This window comes from Sciurus vulgaris (genome assembly GCF_902686455.1).
Source record: "Sciurus vulgaris genome assembly, chromosome: 4".
Classification (NCBI taxonomy): domain Eukaryota; kingdom Metazoa; phylum Chordata; class Mammalia; order Rodentia; family Sciuridae; genus Sciurus; species Sciurus vulgaris.
In genome coordinates, this window is record NC_136464.1 from 100,503,194 (window position 1) to 100,506,163 (window position 2,970).

Consider the following 2,970-nt stretch of genomic DNA (forward strand, 5'->3'; position numbering starts at 1 on the left):
ATCAACATATCTTAGATTAATTCTGATCCTCCCTAGGTTGCTACCAGGAGAAACTTAGTACCCTTCTTGAATTAAAAAAATTGTGCTTTCCTTCACTGTGCATTTCTGCTCCACTGGTCTCATAGTTTTCTTCTAGAACTTGATCATGACAAACCTCTCCTGATCTTCTCATTATTAATTGGGTTTACATTTTGACAGACAAAAGGGAGAGAAAATAAATTCATGTGTAAACTGTCTTCCATGACAGGAAGTAAAAGAACTTTTATGGTTAGTTTGATTAGAATTGAAAGCATTAACTTAGATCAGAAGTCCTTAAAGTTTGGTCCTTGGACCAGCAACATCAGCATCAGTTGGGAATATGATAGAAATGCAAAACATTGGGCCATCCTTGGTCTATCAAATCAGAAACTTTGGGGATGTGGCCAACCAATTCATGTTTTAAGTCCTCCAGATGATTCTTTCGGAAATAAAGCTTGGTAGTCACTGATTTAGAAACTTGGACATTCACAGAGCATCATTTCTTTGTCATCTTCTTTGTTTTTGTATTGAGTTAATTTCTGTTATTTATTGTTTCTTTTTATTTACCTTCTTTTTTTCTTATTAACTTCTTCAGTGTATACTTAGATTCTAGTCTTTATTCTTTTCTAGAATAAGTATCTGTCTTAAAATTTTGGGGAAGTGCTATTTTTGCTCCATTCTCACAAGTTTTCAAATACAGTATTTCTATTAATGATGTATAAACATTAAAAATTTCCATTATGATATCCCCTGGCCCCTTTTTCAGAAGTGTTAAAATGTCCAAATATAGGGACCTTTATTGATCATATTTTTGCAATGTCTGGTCTCAAATTTAGAGAATGTGAATATATGATTTTTTTAAAATGTAGAGACTTGCTTGAAAAGAATAAATATTTTCTAATTATTGAATACATCCTGTATATATCCAAAAAACCAAGCTTGCTTGTTATGTTGTTTGAATTCTTCTATAGTCATAGTTGCTAATGTGTTTTTCTTTGCTTGACTTGTTTTTTCTCTTTGAGAAAAATGTGTTGAACTCTCTTCCTCCACAAATATACCTGACTTTGGTGTTATACTATACATTAATGTTAAAAAAATTCTCACTTTTTCTGCCATTCTAGCAACATTTGCTTGTTGTAGTTTGAGGCATATAGATTTTGAAAATAAAACAATTTGAATTTCTTTTCTATCTCTTTGCTTGAACAATTTTCATGGTCCAGATGCCTCAGTCTGATTTTTGTGAGCAGCATATGGCTGGATTTTGCCTGTCTTGGGCATCATTTCTTTGTTATGTGCTTTGTTTTGATATTGAGTTAATATAAAAACAACTTACTGGGTAATTTATTCTAGTTATGGATTAGTTCACTTTTAATGTGATTATAGATACATTACAATTTGTTTTAATAATCTCACTTGGTGATTTCTATGTGTGAAGATTTTTCTATGTATTTCTTCTTCTCTTTTACCTTTAAAACATTGATTTATGAAGATTTGCTCATTTAATTAATTTTTTCTTTGTCCTCTGATTGGAAATTTTTCCTTTCTATTTTCATGAATGAAATCTTACTATACATACTTTTTTTTAAAATTTCAAGTTAATAGCTCAGCTCCCTTTGGAACAATTCACCTTCTCAGAACACTTCAGCTCTGTCCTCTTTTTCCAACTTCCATGTTATTTTCATCCAATATTTTCTTATTTTTAAAAATCAGTCACTGATAATGACTCAAAGACAAACATTTGTTTAGTTTTTCCCATAGTTTAAATAAGTTATTTTACACCATTCCTTCCTGCATCTCGGTCATTCCTTCAGAGAACATTGCCCCTTTACCTGAACACATCTTATAAAAGTTTTAGTGGTGTCTATTAGCACTAAACACTCCCTGTTATTAATTCATCAAGATACCTCTTTATTTCAAATTTTTCTCTAAAGATAATTTCTCAGGACACAAAATTCTGTATTGATAATTATCTATTCTCAGTATTTTGAAGTTTACTGATTGCTCTTGCTTCCATTACTGTTACTGAGATGTTACAATCTAATGGTTCTTAGTGATCTGTTTTTCTGCTTTTTAGGCATTTTATCTGTGGTAAATTGTGATTGACCAAAACGTGTCTAGATGAGCTCAAGGACAAATGCAATTAGGTAATACTCCTTATTCCTTACATTTCAAATGAATAGTGAAGTTTCTTTAAAAAAAATTCAGAATAGAATTTGCAACATGTATTTGTTCTCAAATCTTAGTGCAGCATAAGACCTGGGAGCAACTTCAACAACAACAACTTCTCTCCTCCTCCTCCTCCTCCTCCTCCTCCTCCTCCTCCTCCTGTTTTGGGGATTGAATCCAGGGATACTTTACCTCTGAATCATATCTCCAGTCCTTTTCTTTTTTAAAATTTTGAGACAGGATCTTGCTGAGGTTCTCAGTAAATTGCTGAGGCTGACCTTGTATATGTGATCCTCCTGTCTTAGCCTCCTGAGTTGCTGGGATTGCAGGTGTGTGCTGCTGCATCCAGTTAGAATGACCTGGGAACTTCTGATCCAGCATAATGGCAGGTAAATAGTCCGAGAGGCTCCTCTTACTGTGGAACAGTTAAATTTTGCATAAAATACAATTAAATTTTTTCTGGTCCAATCAATATGATGATTTCAATATCTGTGAATTCTTATTTTTAGTTCTGGAAAACTCAGTCATTATCTTTTCAGCTGTTGTCTCTTCTCCACTCAATTTTCTCCTTCTATTAGACTTTTACTTCCCATTCTCCTATATATATTAAAGCCTTTTTCAAACTTCCCAATCTCCTGTTCCTGTATGTTGCATCTAAAATAATTTCCTCAGATCAGCTCTCCAGTTTGCTGATTTTCTCTTTAGCTATTTTTTTTTGCTGTTTATTCCATTGCTTTTTAAAAAAAATACTCTAAAGGTGGCAATTCAAATATCTGAAACTCTTGA